Source organism: Somniosus microcephalus, chromosome 32 (genome assembly GCF_052327205.1).
Source record: "Somniosus microcephalus isolate GS21.2 chromosome 32, FLI_Smic_1.0, whole genome shotgun sequence".
NCBI lineage: Eukaryota > Metazoa > Chordata > Chondrichthyes > Squaliformes > Somniosidae > Somniosus > Somniosus microcephalus.
Genome location: NC_141018.1, coordinates 35,092,181 through 35,118,648, shown reverse-complemented (window position 1 = coordinate 35,118,648; position 26,468 = coordinate 35,092,181). Strand labels below are relative to the sequence as shown.

Genomic DNA, 26,468 nt, shown 5'->3' with positions numbered 1-26,468 from the left:
GGAAGGATGTTTCCGATGGTCAGGGAGTCCAGAACCAGGGGTCATAGTCTAAGGATAAGGGGTAAGCCATTTATGACAGAGATGAGGAGGAATTTCTTCACCCAGAGAGTGGTGAACCTGTGGAATTCTCTACCACAGAAGGCAGTGGAGGCCAGTTCATTAAATATATTCAAGAAGGAGTTGGATATATTTCTTAAGGCTAGAGGGATCAAGGGATATGGGGAGAAGGCAGGGACAGGGTACTGAGTTTGGATGATCAGCCATGATCTCATTGAATGGCGGAGCAGGCTCGAGGGGCCGAATGGCCGACTCCTGCTCCTATCTTCTATGTTTCTATGTACCTTTTAAATGGTCAAGTCAAGACCTTCACACTTGTTCTTAAATCCAACTGAGTCACCAAGAAGTAATGACACCTGGTCAGCCATTAGCAATATTAGATTTCACTCAACAATCCGTTAATGCAAGGGCAGCATTCACAAGCTCCATGTGGTTTATGATGCACTGTACGTCTGTGCATTATGTATTCCTCTGATTTTGTCCCGCCCCCTCTCTCTTGTATCGACACGGTCACCTTCAGCACTTATGTCGGATGGAGGAGGCAAGGTGGCCTCCAGATGGACTGACCCACTGACCGCCCCTTCTCTAGTGACCCGACAGAGGTCTTTACATTTATGAAAGAGTTTGACAGGGTAGATGCAGAGAAGATGTTTCCACTTGCCGGGCGAGACCAGAACTAGGGGCCATAAATATAAGATAGTCACTAATAAATTCAATCGGGAATTCAGGAGAAGCTTCTTTACCCAGAGAGAGTGGTGAGAATGTGGAACTCGCTACCACAGGGAGTGGTTGAGGTGAATAGTATAGATGCATTTAAGGGGAGGCTAGGTAAACACATGAGGGAGAAAGGAATAGAAGGATATGCTGATGGGGTGAGATGAAGAGGGGTGGGAGGAGGCTCGTGTGGAGCAGAAACACTGGCACGGACCAGTTGGGCCTCATGGCCTGTTCTGTGCTGTAAATACTATAGAAGACTAAAGAGGGCGTTATTGCAGTGGGATACGAGGGGTTAACATCAGGCTTTTTCTCTGCCAAGGCAGAAGGCTTTGACTTTAAGGAGATCTTTCACTCAACAGCCAGGCTAGAACTGGCAAAGTTCACCGCTACAATACAGAGACAAGTCACCTTCTGTGACTCAGTGGGTAACGCTCTGGCCTCGGAGTCAGGAGGTCGCGGGTTCAGGTCCCGCTCTAGAGACCTAAGCACAAAATCCAGGCTGACACTCCAGTGCAGTGCTGAGGGAGTGCCGCACTGTCGGAGGAGCCGTCTTTCAGATGAGACATTAAACCGAGGCCCCGTCTGCTCTCTCAGGTGGACGTAAGAGATCCCGTGGTCACTATTTTACATAAGAACATAAGACATAGGAGCAGGAGTAGGCCATTCGGCCCCTCGAGCCTGCTCCGCCATTCAATGAGATCATGGCTGACCTGATCTTGGCCTCAACTCCACTTCCCTGCCCACTTCCCATAACCCTCGACTCCCTTACCGTTCAAAAATCTGTCTATCTCCACCTTAGCAGGGGGAGTTCTCCTGGTCCTGGCCAATATTTATCCCTCAACCAATATCACTAAAACAGGTTATCTGGTCATTCAAAAGGCAGCATCTCCGACACCGCAGCACTCCCTCGGTACTGCACTGGGAGTGTCAGCCTGGATCATGTGCTCGAATCTCTGGAGTGGGATTTGAACCCACAACCTTCTGGCTCAGAGGCCAGAGCGCTGCCCACTGAGCCACGGCTGACACCAGACAATGTGCATCCGTTGAGTCCATCTGTTCTAAAATCGGTCACAGATTTTGAGAAAGTACCTTGTAATTAAAGACTATTGTGAGGCCTATTGGTAAGTATGAACATAGGAACTAGGAATTTCTGGACATACAAAGACCGAGGTCCATCTATTTCGCCCTCTACCATCCCGGTAGCCACATGATCCAACGATAATGGCGTTGTTGACCAATCACATCGATTGATCTCGATCAATGAGTCTACAACAGACCCAGACACGAGGCGAGGAAAATCCCCAGTGGGGGAGAGCTTTGGGAACCAGAGGTCCAAAGTCACCGGTTCCTCCCGAGCTCGCTGCACTCCCCACACGTCTGGTCTCAAATAACTCAGATACTGCATCCCAAAAAGTTATTTTCTGAAAGAAATCTCATTAATTTGCATTGTAATGAATCAATACTAACTACTTCCACCATCTCCCCAGGGAGCCTGATCCACAGACTGACCGCTCGCTCAGAGATATTGTTTCTGCAGTAATGATGCACAGTTGAATTGTAAAAAAACAAAGGCAAAGAGGTTTCATTTTACAAGAAAAACATGTCCCACACCCCCTCAGCTTGCCTCCCTTTTCTCTCAAAGACCTTTACTCTTGCTGGGGTACAGTTCTGGTGGTGCTGAGAGAGCCCTGTACTAATTCACCCCAGTGGGCAAGTGACCATGTACTTGTGCAGCACCTTTAATGTAGGGACACAGTTTGTGGGCACTTCACGGGAAGAGGGGAAACATAGGTCAGGAATGAGGGGAGGAGTCGGAAGAGGAGACCCTCAGGTGGACGAGGGACAGCAGGAATGTCCTGGACTAATATCACTAAAAAACAGATTATCTGGTCATTATCACGTGTCAGCCCGTGGCTCAGTGGGCAGCACTCTCGTCTCTGAGTCAGGAGGTCGTGGGTTCAAGTCCCACTCCAGAGACTTGAGCACAAAAATCTAGGCTGACACTCCCAGGGCAGTACACTGTTGCCTCACAGCGCCAGGGACCCGGGTTCGAATCCGGCCTCGGGTGACTGTCTGTGTGGAGTTTGCACATTCTCCCCGTGTTTGCGTGGGTTTTCTCCAGGTGCTCCGGTTTCCTCCCACAGTCCAAAGATGTGCGGGTTAGGTTGATTGGCTATGATAAAAATTGACCCTTAGTGTTAGGGGGATTAAATACGTGGGGTTACGGGGATAGGGTGGGATATGTGTCGGTGCAGGCTCGATGGGCTGAAATGGCCTCTATCTGTACTGTGAGGTTTCTGTGATTCTTCTGTGAGTACTGAGGGAGGGCTGCACTGTTGGAGGAGCAGAACTGAGGGAGCGCCGCACTGTCAGGGGGGCAGTACTGAGGGAGCGCCGCACTGTCGGAGAGGCAGTACTGAGGGAATGCCGCACTGTCGGAGGGGCAGTACTGAGGGAGCACTGCACTGTCAGAGGGACAGTACCGAGGGAGCGCTGCACTGTCGGAGGGGCAGTACTGAGGGAGCGCTGCACTGTCAGAGGGGCAGTACTGAGGGAGCGCCGCACTGTCGGAGAGGCAGTACTGAGGGAGCGCCGCACTATCGGAGGGGCAGTACTGAGGGAACGCCGCACTGTCGGAGGTGCCGTCTTTCAAATGAGACGTTAAACCGAGGGCCCTATCTGCCCTCTCAGGTGGACGTAAAAGATGCCACGGTGCGCTGGCCAGTTAGCCGAGATGGTTAGCGTGGGTTGCCTATAAGGCTAACGTCGTGTGTTTGATTCCCGTCCTGACACGCTATCCACCGTGTTTTTTTTTTAAAAAAGGATCCCATGGCACTATTTCGAAGAAGAGCAGGGGAGTTCTCCCTGGTGTCCTGGGGCCAATATTTAGCCCTCAAATCAACATCACTAAAAACAGATTATCTGGTCATTATCACATTCTGTTTGTGGGAGCTTGCTGTGAGCAAATTGGCGGCCGCGTTTTCTACATTACAACAGTGACTACACTTCAAAAAGTACTTCGTTGGCTGTGAAGTGCTTTGGGACGTCCGGTGGTCGTGAAAGGCGCTATAGAAATGCAAGTTATAAAATTCTGACAGGGCTAGACAGACTGGATGCAGGGAGGATGTTTCCCCTGGCTGGGCGCTCTAGAACGAGGGGGTCACATTCTCAGGATACGGGGTAGGACATAGAAACATAGAAGATAGGAGCAGGAGTAGGCCATTCGGCCCCTCGAGCCTGCTCCGCCATTCAATGAGATCATGGCTGATCATCCAAACTCAGTACCCTGTCCCTGCCTTCTCCCCATATCCCTTGATCCCTTTAGCCTTAAGAAATATATCTAACTCTTTCTTGAATATATTTAATGAATTGGCCTCAACTGCCTTCTGTGGTAGAGAATTCCACAGGTTCACCACTCTCTGGGTGAAGAAATTCCTCCTCATCTCAGTCCTAAATGGCTTACCCCTTATCCTTAGACTGTGACCCCTGGTTCTGGACTCCCCCGCCATCGGGAACATCCTTCCTGCGTCTAGTCTGTCTAGTCCGGTTAGAATTTTATAAGTTTCAATGGAATCCCCTCTCATTCTTCTAAACTCCAGTGAGTATAAGCCCAATCGACCCAATCTCTCCTCATACGGACATTTAGGACTGCGATGAGGAGAAATTTCTTCACTCAGAGGGTGGTGAACCTGTGGAATTCTCTACCACAGAAGGCTGCGGAGGCCAAGTCACTGAATATATTTAAGAAGGAGATAGATAGATGTCTAGACACAAAAGGCATCAAGGAGTATGGGGAGAGAGTGGGAATGTGGTATTGAGATAGAGGATCAGACATATTGAATGACGTATGAGGAGAGATTGGGTCATTTGGGCTTATTCTCGCTAGAGTTTAGAAGAATGAGAGGGGATCTCATTGAAACTTATAAAATTCTGACAGGACTGGACAGACTAGATGCAGGAAGGATGTTCCCGATGGCGGGGGAGTCCAGAACCAGGGGTCACAGTCTAAGGATAAGGGGTAAGCCATTTAGGACTGAGATGAGGAGGAATTTCTTCACCCAGAGAGTGGTGAACCTGTGGAATTCTCTACCACAGAAGGTAGTAGAGGCCAATTCATTAAATATATTCAAGAAGGAGTTGGATATATTTCTTAAGGCTAAAGGGATCAAGGGATATGGGGAGAAGGCAGGGACAGGGTACTGAGTTTGGATGATCAGCCATGATCTCATTAAATGGTGGAGCAGGCTCGAGGGGCCGAATGGCCTACTCCTGCTCCTATTTTTCTATGTTTAAGTCCTTTTCGTTGGTATGTCATTCCTGAATAAATATTCTTATTTTGCCAGCAGTATATTGCTTATGCCTGGAATGAGCAGAGTTACGACATTTCAAAACTATGGGTGCAACCTCTACATTGAGTTTATAGATAGACAGTATATGTTGATGATATATTATTTATTATTATGGAATATAGATAGATAGATGGATGCCTGTTTAATTCCACGCCCTTGTTGAGTGTCCTGGGGAGGCTATCCTGCAGCGCCCCCGCTGGCGCAGCGCTGCCACGGCAGGCTGTGAGCCGGAGAAGGACTGCAGCGAATTTCATCTGATTTTTTCAATCAACCCAGCCTCACATCAAACAGGTAAACAAAAAAACTGCATTTACATCCCTTTTTATGCATGCATCGCAGCTAAAAAAAGAAAAATACGCTTTTCTTTTGCCTTGCACTTTTGCTTAAAAAAAAAAGCTATTTTATTTGCACCAGTTTAATTTCAATCATTAAAAACCCAACAGATGAATCATTAAAACGCCGGTAGAATTATCTGTTAAAAAGAACGTCTCCTTTCTGGCTGCGCAGTCCCTTCATGGCAACTGTGCTTTTTTTTTGCATTGTTTATCAGCTGTTCGTCTGCAATTTACGAGTATATATACTTTGCATATTCGATGTCTGAAATATATAGAATCTAATAAATGCAATGCCGACTAAATCACCCTGCGATTACGTTGAGTGCAAAATCGACCTTGCAATTTTTTTTTGCTGTTTAGGGAGATGTTGGAAAAATACACGCATCTGGGAATGTAATAGACCAGGACAGATGTGCAGTATTAGAAACGCGACTCAATCGCAAACAATGCGAATGAACAAGGTTTTTTAAAAAAAAATATCAGTTATAATTTGCTAATCTTCTTCGTTTATAAATGAATGGGATGGCAATAAAGCTGAATTTTACCGAGAGAGCTTTGCTGTTTGAGAAAAGGGGGCTGCTAATCTTATAACTGAATGCTGGGCAACGCAGATTGTGTGTGTGTGTGTATATATATATATATTTAAAATCTCTGATGTGATTCAGTGTGTGCCCTCATTACCTACTCTAAATAAGGCATATCAGTGATCAGAATCAATTGGTGTTGCGACCTGTGTCTCCCCACCCACCATGAAGAAAAGGTCGAAACACTGTTCTGTGATCAGTTGAGTAGCTGTCACTCGTTAGGGGGTGTAGTGGGGGTGGGGGTTACCAGTCGTTCTTTTGCCTAGATGTTACAGTGCAGCCATAATGCTAACAGGCTTTTGGTGCCCAATGGGGCCGGACACTTTGAGCAGCTATCTATCTGGTCATTTGAGCCCTGAGCAAAAAGGGCCAGGGTAGAAATGTAAAGGGATAGATACAAGGCAGACCTGGATTAAAAGGGGGGGAAGCTCTCCTTTCATTTTTAAATTCGCCTCATTTACCAAGCACACTTAAAATGTGTTCAGCAGATTTCGGGAGGGGGTGGGAGGGGGGGGGGGAAATGAAGCGAATCGAATCCTGAGCCAGAACCGTATTTTTTTCCCCTCCCTCAGCCTCTTCAGGGTGCTGACTCACGCTGGGATTTAGTTTCAAGGGCACCGGCAGCCTTCCAGTACTTCACGCGTGAGCCCAGCAGTGAGTTATTGGCAAGCTATTCGACCTTGGGGGGCAAGGCAGGGCAGTCAAGCGCTGATCGGATTCCAGACACCCCATACTTTGTGGCAGTGGCCTCCGCAGGGCGGTCAGGAGCCTCTCTAAATTCAGGGGCGCTGAGGCTAGAGGCGAGCACCCCACCCGAGATCAAGGCGACCCAGCGCAAGGTTGGGATGGATCTCTGGGGTTGCTTGTCGGTCCATACGAGGGGTGGACGGGATGGAGCCGAAGGCCAATTTGTGACCGATATCCACAGTTCAGCATCTCCACCGCCAATCTAAAAATGTAAACATATCCCAAACGCATTGCAATTTCAACAGAATGTTTAATAAGTCATGTGATTTAAATCTGCAACTCTCACGTTGAACTTTAATTTTGGGAATCTTCATTACAGTAAAAAAAAAAATGCTTTTCATTTCAAGGTTTTAAAAGTGCAACCATCTTTTAATAATTGACTGTCTATGTCCTGGATACATACAGGAAGATAAGGCTCCCAATCTGGCTCAATGGGTCATTACATAGCCAGAACAGTAGAGAGGTTATGCTAAGCTTGTATAGAACCTTGGTTGGGCCTCACTTGGAGTACTGTGCACCGTTCTGGTCTCCATATTATCAGAAAGCATATACAAGAACTGGAGAGGGTGCAGAGAAGATTTACAAGGGTGATACCAGAAATGCGAGGGTACACCTATCAGGAAAGGATGAACAGGCTGGGTCTCTTTTCTCTTGAAAAGATAAGGCTGAGGGGTGACCTAATAGAGGTCTTTAAAATTATGAAAGGTTTTGATAGAGTAGACACGGAGAGAATGTTTCCACTTGTGGGGAAGAGCAAAACGAGAGGCCATCAATATAAGATAGTCACCAAGAATCCAATCGGGAATTCAGGAGAAACTTCTTTACCCAGAGAGTGGTGAGAATGTGGAACTCGCTCCCACAGGGAGTGGTTGAAGTGAATAGTACAGATACATTTAAGGGGAGGCTAGACAGGCATATGAGGGAGAAGGGAATAGAGGGTTATGCTGATAGATTTAGATGAGGAAAGACGGGAGGAGGCTTAACACCGGCATGGACTGGGTGGGCCGAATGGCCTGTTTCTGCGCCGTAGATCCAATGTAATCCTATATGTGCTTCTGACAGCTATGAACCAGGGAGTTGCAGATTCAATCCCTGGGGCAGGAGGAAGAGAAAAATATCACCCAGTGTTTCTGAGCAGGGGCGGATTCTGCTCCCTCCTCCTGCTTCTGGTTGCTGCTCAAAGGCTCCTGCAAGAAAGTGTTCAGATCGGGTTATCAGACAAGGAGAGAATTGACTCTGACGCCCCCAACCTGGTCACTCTCTGTCTAGTGTGGTCACTTGAATGAGGTATCAAAGGGTGGCCAGTCCCTGTTGAACCGTACTCCAGTGTAAGTCAGTGCTGGGTCTGGGTAAGATTGTGGGAGGAATTGGTGCCTCCTGTTGCTATTGTATTCTACATCTGCCCACGAGGACTCTGGGTGATGCAGTAGACGAAACAGTTAAATGCTCGACTCCCAACAGAAGGTCCAAAGCCAAAGTCCAGGGGCCTCCCAAATGACCTCTCTCATTTTTTTAAATTGACAGACCGAGGTGAAGAGCCATGACCATAGTGCAGGAAACCATAGAGGTTGAAAAGAGTGGTGGAGATCAGATAAATCAAGAAGGAGCGATTATCTTGACACCAAACTTGGGTTTTGAAAGCCTGAAGATCGTGGGAGGAGGGAAAGACTGAGGAGTTCCGCAGATCTGAGGTCCGGGGAAAGAGTGACTTGGAATAGATGGTGCACTGAATATTCACTTGGCCAGTGAGGATTTCAAGAGAAGGAAGACTAGGTAGAATGGTAGTTTAGCGGGTAACGTTAAGAACATAAGAATTAGGAGCAGGAGTCGGCCATTCGGCCCCACGAGCCTGCTCCGCCATTCAATAAGATCATGGCTGATCTTCGACCTCAACTCCACTTTCCCGCCCGATCTCCATATCCCTCGATTCCCCTAGAGTCCAAAAATCTATCGATCTCAGCCTTGAATATACTCAACGACTCGGCATTCACAGCCCTCTGGGGTAGAGAATTCCAAAAATTCACCACCCTCTGAGTGAAGAAATTCCTCCCATCTCAGTCTTAAATGGTTGAGAGGAACACTGTGTAAAACAGAGAGAGAGAAGAAAAGTTACGAAGGAGATAAGAGTTTGGAGGCTGGAGGTAAGGGAGGATCGGCGAGGTGATGATAAAGGGTTTTGACCCGAAACGTTGACTCTAATTTCTCTCCACGGATGTTGCCTGGCCTGCTGAGTTTTTCCAGCATTTTCTGTTGTTATTTCGGATTTCCAGCATCTGCAGTATTTTGCTATCGTACAAGCTTTTTTTCCTCAGGTGTGCGAGAGGTGTCAGACGAGCTTCCTAAGTCTTCAACTCTTGGGTAGATCTAGGCTTTATAGCGCATTAAGAGCTGTTGAGGGGGAAAGAAATGTTTGGCACAGAAGAGGAAACCAAACTTCATGGGGTCAGCTTTAGCGACGGAGGAGGTGCGAGAGTTCCATTTGGGATCGGAGGAGACAACGAGGTCAAAAACTAGATGAAGAAAGAATCGGACTGGAGCCATGAAAGGTGAAGGTTGGTGACTACTGGTTGGAATCGTGGCACATTGGAAATCATAAACTGACAACGTGGGTGGCAAGGCAGAGCTAACATTATCTAGCAGCAGACAACTGATTGTTGAGAAACATCGATGGACTCTCTGGAGATGTTTAAGTGCCAGAACCACCCACGGACCTCTAGAGAACGATGTGCGATGGTGGGCAAATCAGTGAAGATATTTGATGCATAAATGAGCGATGACACCACGAGTTAAAATGGTTATAGGGTTTGCAAAGCAACCGTTTTGACTTCATGGCCTCGCCCTTCCTTATCTCTGTAAACTCCACCAGCCCTATAAACCTCCGAGATCTCTGCGCTCCTTCAATTCTGGCGCCTCTTACGCATCCCCGATTTTCATCGCTCCGCCACTGGCAACCGTGCTTTCAGTTGCTTCGATCCCAAGTTCTGAAATTCCCTCTCTAAACCTCTCTGCCACCCTATCTCTCTCTCTCTCCCCTCCTCCTTTAAGATGCTCCTTAAAACCTACCTCTTTGACCAAGCTTTTGGTCATTTCTCCTAATATCTCCTTATGTGGCTCGGTGTCAAATTTTGTTTGATAATCAGACTGATACCTGGGATGGCAGGAATGACGTATGAGGAGAGATTGGGTCGATTAGGCTTATATTCGCTAGAGTTTAGAAGAATGAGAGAGGATCTCATTGAAACTTATAAAATTCTAACAGGACTAGACAGACTAGATGCTGGAAGGATGTTCCTGATGGCGGGGGAGTCCAGAACCAGGGGTCACAGTCTAAGGATAAGGGGTAAGCCATTTAGGACTGAGATGAGGAGGAATTTCTTCACCCAGAGAGTGGTGAACCTGTGGAATTCTCTACCACACAGGGCAGTTGAGGCCAATTCATTAAATATATTCAAGATGGAGTTAGATATATTTCTTGAGGCTAAAAGGATCAAGGGATATGGGGAGAAAGCAGGGACAGGGTACGGAATTTGGATGATCAGCCATGATCTCATTAAATGGCGGAGCAGGCTCGAGGGGCCGAATGGCCTACTCCTGCTCCTATCTTCTATGTTTCTATGTTTCTCTGAAGGTCCCGGGGCGTTTTACCAGGTTAAAGGCGCTATGTAAATACAAGTTGTTGTTCAGAGACTTGGAGAGTGGGTCCAAAATGATATATCAAGAGAAAATGCTGGAAATACTCAGCAGGCCAGGCAGCATCCATGGAGAGAGAAACAGAGTTAACGTTTCAGGTCCGGGACCCTTCATCAGAACTGGAAAAATCTGGAAATGTAACATATTAAGCAGGTGCAGAGACGGGAGGGGAGGGGAGGAAGGAATTGAAAGAACATACTGTGAAAATGTTGCAAATGGGAATGGCAAAATCATACAGCATGAAAACTGGGGGCAGGGATTATTATCTGAAATTGTTGAACTCGATATTGAGTCCAGAAGGCTGTAAAGTGCCCAATCGAAAGATGAGGTGCTGTTCCTCGAGCTTACGTTGAGCTTCATTAGAACAATGTAATAGGCCGAGGACAGAGAGATCAGAGCGGGAGTGAAGCGGAGAATTAAAGTGACAGGCGACCGGAAGCTCAGGGTCACCCTTAAGGACTGAACGGAAGTGTTCCGCAAAGCGGTCACCCAATCTGTGTTTGGTCTCCCCAATGTAGAGGAGACCGCATCATGAGCAGCGAATGCAGTATACTAAATTGCAAGAAGTACAAGTAAATCGCTGTTTCACCTAGAAGGGGTGTTTGGGGCCCTGGACAGTGGGAAGGGAGGAGGTAAAAGGGCATGTGTTGCATCTCCTGCGCTTGCACATGAAGGTGCCGGGTGAAGGAGAAGGGCTGTTAGGGGTGATTGAGGAGAGGACCAGGGTGTCGCGGAGGGAGCGGTCCCTTCGGAATGCTGAAAGGGGAGGTGAGGGGAAGATGTGTTTGGTGGTGGGATCACATTGGAGGTGGCGGAAATGGCGGAGGATGATCCGTTGAATGTGGAGGCTGGTGGGGTGAAAGGTGAGGACAAGGGGAACCCTATCGTGGTTCTGGGAGGGAGGGGAAGGGGTGAGAGCAGAAGTGCGGGAAATAGAACGGAAACGGTCAAGGGCAGTGTCAAGCACAGTAGAGGGGAATCCTCGGTTGAGGAAAAAGGAAGACACGTCAGAAGCACTGGTATGGAAGGTGGCATCATCAGAGCAGACGCGGCGGAGACGGAGAAACTGGGAGAATGGAATAGAGTCCTTACAGGAAGCGGGGTGGGAGGAAGTGTAGTCCAGGTAGCTGTGGGAGTCAGTGGGCTTGTAGTGGATGTTTGTTGAAAGCCGATCGCCAGAAATGGAGACGGAGAAGTCAAGTAAGAGAAGGGAAGAGTCGGAGATGGACCATGTGAAGGTGAGGGAAGGGTGGAAATTGGAAGTAAAGTGAATTAACTTATCTAGTTCAGGGCGAGAGCAGGAAATGGCACCAATACAGTCATCGATGTACTGGAAAAAGAGGTGATGGAGGGGACCTGAGTAGGACTGGAACAAAGAATGTTCCACATATCCCACGAACAGGCAGGCATAGCTAGGGCCCATGCGGGTTCCCATAGCAACATCTTTAATTTGGAGGAAGTGAGTGGAGTCAAAGGAGAAGTTGTTCAATGTGAGAACAAGTTCAGCCAGGCAGAGAAGGGTGGTGGTGGATGGGGACTGGTTGGGCCTCTGTTCAAGGAAGAAACGGAGCGCCCGAAGGCCGTCCTGGTGGGGGGTGGAGGTGTAGAGGGATTGGACGTCCATAGTGAAAAGGAGACGGTTGGGGCCAGGAAACTGGAAACTGTTAAAGTGACGGAGGGCATCGGAAGAGTCGCGAATGCGGAACACTTCCGTTCAGTCCGTAAGGGTGACCCTGAGCTTCCGGTCGCCTGTCACTTTAATTCTCCGCTTCACTCCCACTCTGATCTCTCTGTCCTCGGCCTATTGCATTGTTCCAATGAAGCTCAACGTAAGCTCGAGGAACAGCACCTCATCTTTTGATTAGGCACTTTACAGCCTTCTGGACTCAACATCGAGTTCAACAATTTCAGATAATAATCCCTGCCCCCAGTTTTCATGCTGTATGATTTTGCCATTCCCATTTGCAACATTTTCACAGTATGTTCTTTCAATTCCTTCCTCCCCTCCTAAACCCCCCCCCCACCCTGTCTCTGCACCTGCTTAATGTCTGTTACATCTCCAGCTTTTTCCAGTTCTGATGAAGGGTCCCAGACCTGAAACATTAACTCTGTTTCTCTCTCCACGGATGCTGCCTGGCCTGCTGAGTAGTTGCAGCATTTTCTCTTTTGTTATTTCAGATTTCCAGCATCCGCAGTATTTTGCTATTATACCAAAATGATATAAGTTTTGTACCTTATTGAGGGGAATTTCTATTTGCCCAATAGAGAGGTAACAGAGTTGACACTACTTGTAAGTATCTACCACCCTTTCGCCCACACTTGTTGCGATACTAATGCATGTCTCTTACTTTTCCGGAAGCATTAAGGGACAATATTATTTGGACAGAGGGATCTGTAGGTAGCCCTGGCTACAGATGAAGCTGGGAAAAGCCTACACTGAGATTCTACCAAATTGGCCAATTGGGTGAAGTGTATGCTACCAAGCGATTATCTATCTCGTTGTTACTCACTAACTTCTTGTTGAAGGCCACAATCCCAATCAGCGTCTTGTCCGAAGGTCCGTCGGGAATGCTGCAACACCTCGTCCCATGGCGGGATGGATAATGAGTCGGTACCTGTGACCTCTCGCACCAGGAGCTCCTGATTTCTGTTGCACCTCTGCAGGAGTTGCCCAGTGAAGGTCAGGCACGTATCTGCAGGAAGAGAAAGAAAAATAAAGCATAGGATCCATCGTGCATATTAAATAGTTCTATTTTAACATTTGCCCTATGGAAGCTGGGATAACCCTCCCGTCTAATCACGTTCCCCCTGCCTTCTTTTGCTCGGGTAGCAGGACAGGTAGATAAGGTGGTTAAGAAGGCACACGGGATACTTTCCTTTATTAGCCGAGGGCAGAGAATATAAGAGCAGGGAGGTTCTGCTAGAATTGTATGAAACACTAGTTAGCCCACAGCTAGAGTACTGCGTACAGTTCTGGTCACCACATTACAGGAAGGATGTGATTGCACTAGAGGGGGTACAGAGGAAATTTACGAGGATGTTGCCAGAACTGGAGAACTTTAGCTATGAGGAAAGATTGGATAGGCTGGGGTTGTTTTCTTTGGAACAGAGGAGGCTGAGGGGAGACTTAATTGAGGTGTATAAAATTATGAGGGACCTAGAGAGTGTAGATAGGAAGGACCTATTTCCCTTAGCAGAAGGGTCAATAACCAGGGGGGCAGAGATTTAAAGTAATTGGTCGAAGGTTTAGAGGGGAGTTGAGGAGAACTTTTTTCACCCAGAGGGTGGTGGGGGTCTGGAACTCAATCCCTGAAAGGGTGGGAGAGGCAGACATCGGACTCCTGTGCAGTGCAGTGCAGAGGGAGTGCCGCACTGTTGGAGGCGCTGTCCTTGGATGAGATGTTAAACCGAGGTCCTGGCCTGCCTGTTCAGTTGGACGCTAAAGATCCCGCGGCATCACTTTTTCTGGCATCCTGGGCACCATCATCCAAACAATTTAACGGGTCATGAGAGGGTGGTGAATCTTTGGAATTCTCCAGCCCAGAGGGCTGTGGAGGCTCAGTCGTTGAGTATATTCAAGACAGAGATTGATATCTTTTGGATATTAAAGGAATCAAGGGGTAAGAGCATAAGAAATAGGAGCAGGAGTCGGCCATTTGGCCTCTCGAGCCTGCTCCGCCATTCAATGAGTTCATGGCTGATCTTCGACCTCATCTCCACTTTCCTGCACTATCCCCATATCCCTTGATTCCCTTAATATCCAAAAATCTATCGATCTCTGTCTTGAATATACTCAATGACTGAGCCTCCACAGCCCTCTGGGGTAGAGAATTCCAAAGATTCTCCACCCTCTGAGTGAAGAAATTTCTCCTCATCTCAGTCCTCAATGGCCGACCCCTTATTCTGAGGCTGTGACCCCTGGTTCTAGACTCCCCAGCCAGGGGAAACATCCTCCCTGCATCTACCCTGTCAAGCCCTGTAAGAATTTTGTATGTTTCAATGAGATCACTTCTCATTCTTCTAAACTCCAGAGAATATAGGCCTAGTCTGCTCAATCTCTCCTCATAGGACAATCTCCCCATCCCAGGAATCAGTCTGGTGAACCTTCGTTGCACTCCCTCTATGGCAAGTATATCCTTCCTTAGGTAAGGAGACCAAAACTGTACACAATACTCCAGGTGTGGTCTCACCAGGGCCCTATATAATTGCAGTAAGACGTCTTTACTCTTATACTCAAATCCTCTTGTAATAAAGGCCAACATACCATTTGCTTTCCTAATTGCTTGCTGTACCTGCATGTTAACTTTCAGTGATTCATGTACAAGGACACCCAGGTCTCGCTGAACACCAACATTTCCCAATCTCTCACCATTTAGAAAATACTCTACCTTTCTATTTTTCCTACCAAAGTGGATAACTTCACATTTCTCCACATTATACTCCATTTGCCATGTTCTTGCCCACTCACTTAGCCTGTCTATATCCCCTTGAGGCCTCTTTGCATCCTCCTCACAACTTACATTCCCACCCAGCTTTGTATCAGCAGCAAACTTGGATATATTACATTTGATCCCCTCATCCAAATCATTGATGTAGATTGTGAATAGCTGAGGCCCAAGCACTGATCCTTGCGGTACCCCACTAGTTACAGCCTGCCAACCTGAAAATGACCCGTTTATTCCTACTCTCTGTTTTCTGTCCATTAACCAATCCTCAATCCCCTAATCTCATAAGCCCTAATTTTGTTTAATAACCTCTTGTGTGTGGCACCTTATCGAATGCCTTCTGAAAAATCAAAATACACCACACCCACTGGTTCCCCCTTATCTATTCTGCTAATTACAACCTCTAAAAACTCTAATAGATTTTTCAAACACGATTTCCCTTTCATAAATCCGTGTTGACTCTGCCCAATCCTATTATTATTTTCTAAGTGCCCTGTTACCACGTCCTTAATAATAGATTCTAGCATTTTCCCTACTACTGATGTCAAGCTAACTGGTCTGTAGTTCCCCGTTTTCTCTCTCCCTCCTTTCTTAAATAGTGGGGTTACATTTGCTACCTTCCAATCCGCGGGAACCATTCTAGAATCTATGGAATCTTGGAAGATGACAACCAATGCATCCACTATCTCTATAGTCACCTCTTTCAAAACCCTAGGATGTAGGCCATCAGATCCAAGGGATTTATTGGCTTTCAGTCCCATTAATTTCTCCAGTACCATTTTTTTTACTAATACTAATGATATGGGGATTTTAAAAATATTCATTCATGGGATGTGGGCATCGCTGGCAAGGCCAGCATTTATTGCCCTTGAGAAGGTGGTGGTGAGCCATCTCCTTGAACCGCTGCAGTCTGTGTGGTGAAGGTGCTCCCACAGTGCTGTTAGGGAGGGAGTTCCAGGATTTTGACCCAGTGACGATGAAGGAATGGCGATATACTTCCAAGTCAGGATGGTGTGTGACTTGGAGGGGAACTTGGAGGTGGTGGCGTTCCCATGCGCCCGCTGCCCTTGTCCTTCTAGGTGGTAGAGGTCGTGGGTTTGGGAGGTGCTGTCGAAGAAACCTTGGCGAGTTGCTGCAGTGCATCTTGTAGATGGTACACACTGCAGCCACGGTACGCTGGTGGTGGAGGGAGTGAATGTTTAAGGTGGTAGAGGGGGTGCCGATCAAACAGGCTGCTTTGTCTTGGATGGTGTCGAGCTTCTTGAGTGTTGTTGGAGCTGCACTCATCCAGGCAAGTGCGGGAAGGTGGAGTTGAGGTAGAAGATCAGCCATGATCTTATTGAATGGCGGAGCAGGCTCGAAGGGCCTTCTCCTGCTCCTATTTCTATGTAACTGTTGACTGTGGATGATGCTGCTGTAGTTGAATATCTGTCACATTTACCTACAACAGTCACCACACTCCAAGAGTAGTTCATTATCTGGAGTGCTTTGGCGCATTTTGCTGTGATAAATGCTGTATTGTTACAAGTATCTGTGCTGCCGTTTGAATTTCTCTCAGGAAGTTTAAGAAATATAACTGGCTGCCTGGAAGCGTGTCTTTCAAGCCCTTTGATTTTGACAGCATTGCCGTGATAATACAGGGCTTAATTTTAAAAAACATTCCAAGTAAAGGCGACCGAAAATCTTTCCAAAACCAATGGGCTGTAAGTGAGACATCTTTCAGCAGCTGCGATGTTGGTAGGGCATTACGACCAGGGCACATATAGCGTTGGATGGAGTGACCGTGAAAGTGTAGTAAGAGATAGATCAGGGTTGTCACACCACTCATGTGAATCAGTAATTGCAGATTTTTAAATAAATATCCAATTCAAGTCATGCCCAATTTTAACCTAATCAGGGCTTCAGTCTGCCGAGTTCCCCCAAATATTTTCCTTCTTCAGAATTCAAATTTAGTCTTTAAATGTTTCCTGCTTCCTAAAGGGTGCAGACTCATGTTTCTCACCCAACAGGCCATTTTTCCTGGGTGAACCTAGGCAGTGTTGGCTGGCTATTTGACTGTGATGGGAATCACAGTTGAGTCCATTCCTATCCTTGCTTGCCATACACACACACCTCCAGCAGAGGTCACCGGACATCAGTCAGGAGTGGGGACTGTGGCTGATGCACACCTTCATCTCCCAAGCCCTGAAGCCAATTACAGCCTCCCCAATGCCACCTCAGCTAACTCCACCACGGGTGGCCGTGCCTTCAGCTGCCTAGGCCCAAAGTTCCCTCCCTAAACCTCTCCGCCTCTCTCTCCCCTCCTTTAAGACGCTCCTAAAGCATGCAGGTGCAGCAGGCGGTTAAGAAGGCAAATGGTATGTTGGCCTTCGTAGCGAGAGGATTCGAGTACAGGAGCAAGGATGTCTTGCTGCAGTTGTACAGGGCCTTGGTGAGACCACACCTTGAGTATTGTGTGCAGTTTTGGTCGCCTTATCTGAAGAAGGATGTTCTTGCCGTGGAGAGAGTGCAGCGAAGATTCACCAGACTGATACCTGGGATGGCAGGAATGACGTATGAGGAGATTGGTTCGATTAGGCTTGTACTCGCTGGAGTTTAGAAGAATGAGAGGGGATCTCATTGAAACTTATAAAATTCTAACAGGACTAGACAGACTAGATGTTCCCGATGACGGGGGAGTCCAGAACCAGGGGTCACAGTCTAAGGATAAGGGGTAAGCCATTTAGGACTGAGTTGAGGAGGAATTTCTTCACCCAGAGAGTGATGAACCTGTGGAATTCTCTACCACAGAAGACAGTTGAGGCCATTCATTAAATATATTCAAGAAGGAGTTAGATATATTTCTTAAGGCTAAAGGGATCAAGGGATATGGGGCGAAAGCAGGGACAGGGTACTGAATTTGGATGATCAGCCATGATCTCATTGAATGGCGGAGCAGGCTCGAGGGGCCGAATGGCCTACTCCTGCTCCTATGTTTCTTTCTTAAAACCTACCTCTTCGACCAAGCTTTTGGTCACCTGTCCTAATATCTCCTTATGTGGCGCGGTGTCAAATTTTGTTTGATAATCGTTCCCATGAAGCACTTTGGGACTCTTGAGCATCCCTGATTTTAATCGCTCAACTATTAGTGGCCGTGCCTTCAGCTGTCAAGGTCCTAAGCTCTGGAATTCCCTTGCTAAACCTCTCTACCTCTCTCTCCTCCTTAAAACCTACCTCTTTGACCAAGCTTTTGGTCACCTGCCCTAATATCTCCTTACAAAAGCAAAATACTGTGGATGCTGGAAATCTGAAATAAAAACAGAAACTGCTGGAAATACTCAGCAGGTCAGGTCAGGCAGCATCTGTGGAGAGAGAAACAGAGTTAAGGTTTCAGGTCGATGACCCTTCGTCAGAATATCTCCTGATGTGGCTCGGTGTCAAATTTTGTTTGATAATCGTTCCTGTGAAGCCCCTTGGGATGTTTTTCCATGTGAAAGGTGCTATTTAAATGCAAGTTGTTGTTGTTATAGTTAGCTATTGAGTAGCTCTAGTAGATGAAAAGTTGTGATTTTTACCTGCAGCAGGGAATGAGGATATGTTACGGTATCCTGGGGTGCTTCAGTGTGGTACTGAGCCATACAGAACAGCAGGGCCCAGGATTGATGTGGACTCAGCTTATTTCAGCCAGGATAGTGGTTAGGGGTGCTACAATGGGCCTCAACACCTGTGGGCGAAGAAGGGAGGGGGGGAAAAAACCATGCAGGGCTCCTGCCCAATACCCCAAAAAACCCCGCCCCTCTCCCCCGTACAACCTACCTGTGTCAAATGAGGACAGGATTGGGTTTGGCTATGTCGTTCCCCCACTCCCACTCCCTCCATGGATGAATAGCCCGCCAACACTCACACGGGAGGAGTGGTCACTTGGGCAAAGTACCTCAGGGTGATCAGGGCCTGTGGACCCCAGTGAGAATCGGGCTGTGTGTGGAGGGGGGGAATAGGGGAGGGTGAGGGGGATGAGAGAGGGGGAAAGAGGGTAAGGGAGAGGGGGGGGAAAGAGGGTAAGGGAGAGGGGGAAAGAGGGTAAGGGAGAGGGGGGGAAAGAGGGTAAGGGAGAGGGGGGGAAAGAGGGTAAGGGAGAGGGGGGGAAAGAGGGTAAGGGAGGGAGGGGAAAGAGGGTAAGGGAGAGGGGGGGGAAAGAGGGTAAGGGAGAGGGGGGAAGGGGAAGGGAGGAGGGGTAAGGGAGGAGGGGGAAGAGGGGAAGGGAGGAGGGGGGAAGAGTGAGGAAGGGAAGGGGGTAATGAAGAAGGAAGAGGTTCCACAATCCACAGCCTTTACCTGGAGCCCAGCGCTGCTGCTTGTGATTGGTGGAGGTTTGTGTTCATCAGCGACGCAGTTCCGGCCAGCGGGCCAATGGGAGTGCGGGGCGGGATTGGATACACTGCGCTCCGGGTGTAACAGTTTGGGGAGCGGGGATCCCCGAGAAACCAACAACCCGCCCGCGGGGAATCCCGGAGCCCCAAACCCCAGCCCGAGCCCGCGGGGAGCGCGGAGCGGAACAAGGCAGGTACTGGGGGCGAGGGCGGGCGGGGATCCGGGGGGGGTGATCGCCGGGAGCCGCGGGCTGGGGGGAGGGAGCGAGCTGGCATGTCTGGCTGGGCATCAGGGGAACTTAATAAAAGGCAAAAATCCACAGGATCTCCGGTGGGTGGAAGAAATCCATCGGCTCCAGGGCAGGAATGTAACAAAACTCGATTTCTAAATATATGGGGATGTGTATATTGTGTCTGTAATATATGTATATGTGTATGGATGTATGTGTCTAGATTTGTGTATATTATTTTATTATATATATATATATATATGTGTGTGTGTGTGTGTGTGTGTGTATGCTATAATAATGAGCATATTGTGTATGTACTGTATATGGGTTTAAGAAGAAAGACGTGTCTTTCTATAGCACCCTTCACGACATCCCAAAGCGCTTTACAGCCAATGAAGTACTTTTGAATTGCAGTCACTGTTGTAATGTAGGCAGCCAATTTGCGCACAGCAAGCTCCCACAAACCACAATGTGATCATGACCCGATCATCTGTTTCGGTGATGTTGGTTGAGGGATAAATATTGACCAGGACACCGGGGAGAACTCCCCTGCTCTTCTTTGAAATATGGCTGTGGGATCTTTACATCCAGCTGAGAGCAGACGGGGCCTCGGCTTAACATCTCATCCGAAAGACGGCACCTCCGACAGTGCAGCCCTCCCTTGGCACTGCACTGGATTTTGTGGTCAAGTCTCTGGAGTGGGACTTGGACCCACGACCCCCTGACCCAGCGGCGAGCGTGCTGCCCACTGAGCCACAGCTGGCACAGTGTGGTTGCTTGTCTGGTGGGCGAGGGCAGTGATGTGGGGAGGTTGCTGGTGTTCCTGGCTCTTTCTCGGTTTACCTTACGGCCGATTTGATCGCACTGGGGAAAAGATTGGGCCCGTGCAGTTGTTGGAAAATTGGGATCGTGATTGTAATATTCCAGGGAACGAAAACAAACTTCTGCAAGCGCACTGTGGGCCAGGCAGCACCTATAGCGGGAACAGGTAAAATGAGCAAGAACTTGGATTTATCCAGAGCTTTCCATGTTTTCAGGACGTTTACAACCAATGAATCTTTGTTATTCCATAGGAAAATGCCGAAGCCAATTTGTGGACAGCAAGATCCCACAAACAGCAATGAAATGCATAACCGATTAATCTGTTTTGTTGAGGTTGCGTGAGGGAGGACTACTACCCTGGACATCAGGAAAGCTCTTTGTTCCTCTTCAATAGACAGGACCTTTTTACTAGACTAGGCAGACTGGCCCTCGGTTTAATGTCTCATCTGAAAGACGGCACCTCCGACAGTGCAGCGCTCCCTCAGTACTGCACTGGGAGTGTCAGCCTGGATTATGGGCTCAAGTCTCTGGAGTGAGACTTGAACCCATGACCTTCTGGCACAGGTGCTACTCACTTAGCCGAAGCTGCCACTGAAATCAGAATGAAAAGAAGCATTAAAGGAATTGGAGAAACAAAGAACATGTGATTAGTTGAGGCAGTGGGGAGATAGGGACAACTGGAGATAGATAGGAGAGATGAGTAGATTGATTCACAGCTTGTAAACCAGGTCTGAAATCATAGGAGTCGCTGGACGTAAAAAGACCGAGGTCCATCTAGTTTGCCTTCTCCTATCCTGGTAGTCGCACAATACAGTGATAATGGAGTTGTTGACCAATCACAGTGATCAATCTCTATCAATGAGTCTACAACAGACCCAGGCACGAGGTGAGGAAAACCCCCAGTGGGGGAGAGCTTTGGGAACGAGAGGTCAAAAGTCACCTGTTCCTCCCGAGCCACGCTGTACTCACCACACGTCTGGTCCCAAATTACTCGGATACTGGATCCCAAAATGTTATTTTCTGAAAGAAATCGATCTAATTTGCATTGTAATGAATCAATACTAACTGCTTCCACCGTCTCCCCAGGGAGCCTGTTCATAGATTGACCACTCGCTCACTGAGATGTCGTTTTAAATTTACCCCCTCTTCAAGCGCAGGCCGTGTCCTCTGGTTCTACTGTTCTGGACAGGATGAGACAGCTGGTCAAGGTCGATATTATCTAGAATCCTAATAACAGCAATCGTATCACCTCTCAACCTTCTCTCTTCCAGTGAGAACATGCCCAGTTTACATAAGCGCTCCTCATCATCCAATTCCTCCATCCCCTCAATCATTCTGGTTGCCCTCTTAAATAAGAACATAAGGGTGGTGGAGGCAGACTCAATCTTATCTTTCATAAGGGAGTTGGATAAGTATCTGAAAGAAAAAAAATTGCAGGGCTGTGGGGGAGTGGGAGTAGCTGAGAGTCGGCACAGGCTCAACTGACCGAATGGCTGCCTTCCATGCTGTAACCATTCTATGATTCTATGATAAGAATTAGGAGCAGGAGTCGGCCATTTGGCCCCTCAAGCCTGCTCCGCCATTCAATAAGATCAGGGCTGATCATCGACCTCAACTCCACTTTCCTGCCCGATCCCCATGAGTCCAAAAATCTATCGATCTCGGCCTTAAATATACTCAACGATTCAGCATCCACAGTCCTCTAGGGCAGAGAATTCCAAAGATTCACCACCCTCTGAGTGAAGAAATTCCTCCTCATCTCAGTCTTAAATGGCCGACCCCTTATCCTGAGACTGTGACCCCTAGTTCTAGACTCTCCAGCCAGGGGGAAACAACCTCTCGGCATCTACCCTGTCAATCCCCTTCAGAATCTTACAGTCTTCTATGTTTCAATGAATATCTTTTCAATCCTCTTCTGTATCCTTTCAATTGCTGCAATATCCTATTTGTATACTGGCGACCAGAACCGTGCACAGTGTTCCGAGTGTGGTCGCACCAATGATTTACAAAGCGAAGGATTACCTCGCTATCTCGGCTCAATATTGACCTTTTAATACATCCCAACATCGGATTTGCTTCACTCACTGCCCCCGAGCGTTGTTGCGATAGCTTCATTTTATTGTCAATCAGGACCCCCAGATCTCTCTCATTTTCCATGCATGTTATTTTCTTACCTTTTATCAGTAATGGTCCTTTCTTGGATGTTGTTATCCCCTGTGTCGAGGACTTTGGATTTCTTTCTCTACGGTGAATTTCATCTGCCACCTGTCTGCCCAATTCCCAGATCTTTTCAAACCCTCCTGTAGCTTATCCTGTTCAGCTTTGGACTCTGCCGTCTTCCTTAGCTTTATTATCATTCCAATTTCGTCATTGTGCTGGTTCCGAGACCTCCGTTGAGTTTTTAGGGCTGCTTACCCACTCCTTGAGCTGGGCCTTAAATGTACTGCTCCTGCCCAGGCCCAGGGCCGGGACATTAATATGTTCCTGGGACCCTTCAGCAGGACACCAGCTTTCTTTGGAGAAGAGGCAAGAAATTGAGGCCCATCTAGAGGCCTCTTGGGCAGATTGGGTCCTCTGAGAGCTGAGCTTTCTAGCTGTTGATGCTGGTGATCAATGGCCAGTATCTCCTGATTTGACTTGGATATCCTTGGGTGGGGTTGAAACTAAAATAATTACCGACCTTTGAGTCTTTAATGTGCCTCAGGACCCCTGCAGACTGCACCCGCCTTGGTCAGTAGGGGGAAGCACAAAGAGCTATGTTTCTTTGGGTGCCTGGGGTGCCCAGTGAGTATTTCTTCAGCAAATCAAGGTGGGAACGCTCCCTTCTGCCTCATTTTCTTGTCTGCGATGGAGTTGTCAAGGTGTGAACCCAGCCCCAGGAAATCTTGGGACAATGTTCAAAGGACGGAGACCTGGCAAAGTGGGGCTCCCCCCCCCCCCCCCCCAGACAAGGTGTCAGCCGTGGCTCAGTGGGCAGCACCCTCGCCTCTGAGTCAGAAGGTTGTGGGTTCAAGTCCCACTCCAGAGACTCGAGCACAAAAATCTAGGCTGACACTCCCAGTGCAGTACAGAGGGAGTGCTGCACTGTCGGAGGGGCAGTACTGAGGGAGCGCCGCACTGTCGGAGGGGCAGTACTGAGGGAGTGCCGGACTGTCGGAGGGGCAGTACAGAGGGAGTGCTGCACTGTCGGAGGTGCCGTCTTTCCGATGAGACGTTAAACCGAGGCCCCGTCTGCTCTCTCAGGTGGACGTAAAAGATCCCGCGGAACTATTAAAAGAGGAGCAGGGGAGTTCTCCCCGGTGTCCTGGGGCCAATATTTATCCCTCAATCAACATCACTAAAGCAGGTGATCTGGTCATTATCACATTGCTGTGTGTGGGAGCTTGCTGTGCGCAAATTGGCTGCCGCGTTTCCCACATTACAACAGTGACTACACTTCGAAACATACTTCATTGGCTGTAAAGCACTTTGGGACATTCTAAGTACGGGAAAGGCGCTATATAAATGCAAGTCTTTCTTTTCATCCAGGGAAATGGGTGGTCCCCAGAGGCAAGGGGCAAGACAAATGGGCGGTCCCCAGAGGCAAGGGGCAAGACAATCAGTCTTTGTAACCACGTTGTCTAATACTGTAGTCACGAGCCACATGTGGCTAATTGGGGATCCAGATGTGGCTAATTGCGTTTGATTGGTAAATTTTAAAAAATGAGCACTAGACACAGTCATTGGGTCATGTGATCTCAATACTCGTATTCGCGCGGCCTATGCACGTGAACTTTAACCTTTTAGTGCGTTTGTTGGTAACACGGTGAGCCGAAAAGCAGATCTCTCTGTCCTTGGCCTATCACATTGTCCCAATGAAGCTCAACGTAAGCTCGAGGAACAGCACCTCATCTTTCGATTAGGCACTTTACAGCCTTCCGGACTCAACATCGAGTTCACCAATTTCAGACAATAATCCCTGCCTCCATTTTTCATGCTGTATGATTTTTTGCCGCTCCCATTTGCAACATTTTATCTTTCCTGCCTCTTACATAAGCACAGGATGTTCTTTAAATTCCTTCCTCCCCTCCTAACGCCCCCCCCCCCCCCCCGTCTCTGCACCTGCTTAATATCTGTTACATTTCCAGCTTTTTCCAGTTCTGATGAAGGGTCCCAGACCTGAAACGTTAATTCTGTTTCTCTCTCCACGGATGCTGCCTGGCCTGCTGAGTATTTCCAGCATTTTCTATTGTTATTTGAGATGAAAAGCAGAGTGTGCGAGTGTTTTTTGATCGCTGTGGCTGGTTTACTCCCTTGGTTACGTGTTTGCTCAGTAAAATTGGTGCGTGTGGCAAAAACAGCGCCACTGCAGCTACACCCGGGGCTGGTCAGTGAATTCTATTGGGCAACACTGATCTATAACTGGCGCTGCTGTGTATTGTCCATACTTGTCATGTGTCCCCCTCATTGCGCAAAGCTTTTGTGCGCGTGCATGCGTGCGCTCGCTGCCTATCTTCCTGAAGGGGCTGTTTCAACACAATCCGTGCAAACAATGTGTTACTTGTAATAGCTCTGTTGCAAAACGGTTACTCCTTGAATGCTTCTGAGTGAGAAGTGCCATCTTTCGGATGAGACGTTCAACCGAGGCCCCGTCTGCCCTCTCGGGTGGATGTAAAAGATCCCGTGGCACTATGTCGAAGAAGAGCAGGGGAGTTCTCCCCGGTGTCCTGGCCAATATTTATCCCTCAACCAACATCACTAAAAACAGATTATCTGGTTATTATCACTGCTGTTTGTGGGAGCTTGCTGTGCGCAAATTGTCTGCCGCATTTCCTACATTACAGCAGTGACTACACTTCAAACAGTAATTGGCTGTAAAGCGCTTTGGGACGTCCGGTGGTCGTGAAAGGCGCTATAGAAATGCAAGCCTGTCTTTTTTTAAGTAGACTGAGGAGACCCAATCCCCCCTAACCCCCTCCCACCCCTCGTGGCCCGTTGTATGGGGACCTCGTTATCATCTCCCCTTCCCTCGGTGGATAAGGAATTGGTGGATAATTGAGAATCGTCACATTTTAACCGTGTACATATACCACACAGTATTCTGAGCACAGGGGTGAAGGCAGGCAGAGTATAAATACAAAATAAAGACTCTGGGAAGGATTTGACCTGAGGGTGTTCTGGCACTTAATCAGGATGGCAAATAATTGAAGTGTAGGTAATAAGTGCAGCAGTGCCTGTGTGACTATCGTAGGGAATGTATTGTCTTTATTCAAATGTTTCGGATGAAACATAGAAACATAGAAGATAGGAGCAGGAGTAGGCCATTCGGCCCCTCGAGCCTGCTCCGCCATTCAATGAGATCATGGCTGATCATCCAAACTCAGTACCCTGTCCCTGCCTTCTCCCCATATCCCTTGATCCCTTTAGCCTTAAGAAATATATCCAACTCTTTCTTGAATATATTTAATGAACTGGCCTCCACTGCCCTCTGTGGCAGAGAATTCCACAGGTTCACCACTCTCTGGGTGAAGAAATTCCTCCTCATCTCAGTCCTAAATGGCTTACCCCTTATCCTTAGACTATGACCCCTGGTTCTGGACTCCCCGGCCATCAGAAACATCCTTCCTGCATCTAGTCTGTCCAGGCCTGACAGAATTTTATAGGTTTCGATGAGATCCCCTCTCAATCTTCTAAACTCCAGTGAGACGTTAAACCGAGGCCCCCTCTGCTCTGGTGGATGTAAAAGATCCCACGGCACTAATTCGAAGAAGAGCAGGGGAGTTCTCCCCGGTGTCCTGGGCCAATATTTATCCCTCAGTCAATATCACTAAAACAGACGATCTGGTCATTATCACATTGCTGTTTGTGGGAGCTTGCTGTGCGCAAATTGGCTGCTACATTCAAACCAAATGTACTTAATTGGCTGTGAAGCGCTTTGGGACGTCCTGAGGTTGTGAAAGGCGCTATAGAAATGCAAGTCATAATGGGAGAAGAGATGGGTTCATATTATGGTAGAATGAAATCAGATGGGCTGAAGGGCCTTCTCCATCTAGACCTATCTTTAAATAAGTGTGTGTGTTATCTAATATGTTAGTAGATCTCTTGTGGCATTGACGGGAAGTAAATATGCCACAGAAAGTGTGCAATATCCATATTATATTAAG

At 47.9% G+C, this 26,468-nt stretch overlaps 1 protein-coding gene across 3 annotated transcripts in view; it reads left to right on the top strand.

Moving 5' to 3' along the window:
* The window catches only part of LOC147097412 (TP53-binding protein 1-like), a 97,827-nt gene that overhangs the window by 49,336 nt on the left and 22,023 nt on the right, over positions 1–26,468 (top strand). Inside the window, exon 1 of one of the 3 annotated variants that reach the window (XM_085972376.1) lies at positions 5,321–5,414. The exons of 1 other annotated variant lie outside the window; for it this stretch is intronic. The gene's annotated coding sequence lies outside the window, so the exon portion shown is untranslated. Of the gene's footprint in view, positions 1–5,320; positions 5,415–19,355; positions 19,464–26,468 lie in introns of those variants that run through there. One more of the 3 variants, XM_085972374.1, reaches the window with a different exon arrangement.